This window comes from Pseudophryne corroboree, unplaced genomic scaffold (genome assembly GCF_028390025.1).
Source record: "Pseudophryne corroboree isolate aPseCor3 unplaced genomic scaffold, aPseCor3.hap2 scaffold_478, whole genome shotgun sequence".
In the NCBI taxonomy this organism is placed as follows: domain Eukaryota; kingdom Metazoa; phylum Chordata; class Amphibia; order Anura; family Myobatrachidae; genus Pseudophryne; species Pseudophryne corroboree.
Genome location: NW_026970090.1, coordinates 431538 through 431865, shown reverse-complemented (window position 1 = coordinate 431865; position 328 = coordinate 431538). Strand labels below are relative to the sequence as shown.

At 43.0% G+C, this 328-nt stretch overlaps 1 non-coding gene across 1 annotated transcript; it reads right to left on the bottom strand.

Moving 5' to 3' along the window:
- Positions 1-74, bottom strand: TRNAS-ACU (transfer RNA serine (anticodon ACU)). Its single transcript has one exon. It is a non-coding gene; the product is annotated as a tRNA-Ser (tRNA).
- Positions 75-328: the final 254 nt, after the last annotated feature.

Below are 328 nucleotides of genomic sequence, written 5' to 3'. Positions count from 1 at the left end.
CGTCCCTGGGTGGGATTGAACCACCAACCTTTCGGTTAGTAGCCAGACACACTAACCGATTGCGCCACAGAGACACTTTGTTAAAAGTACATACTGACAAAGGCTAATAAGCATACATCTAGAACGTTTCCTAGAAAAACTTTAAAAAGTCAATAATCTGGAGAGTTTTTGTAAGATGTTTCTTCCATCAACCAACGAAGAAACACATTGGTACTTTCCCATGATGAGTGAGTGCTTCAGGATCTCTTGCACTTACATGTGCAGCAGAGTACTGCAATGGAAGCATGCTGGGCCCATAACCCAGAGGTAGGCAGATTGAAACTATCCT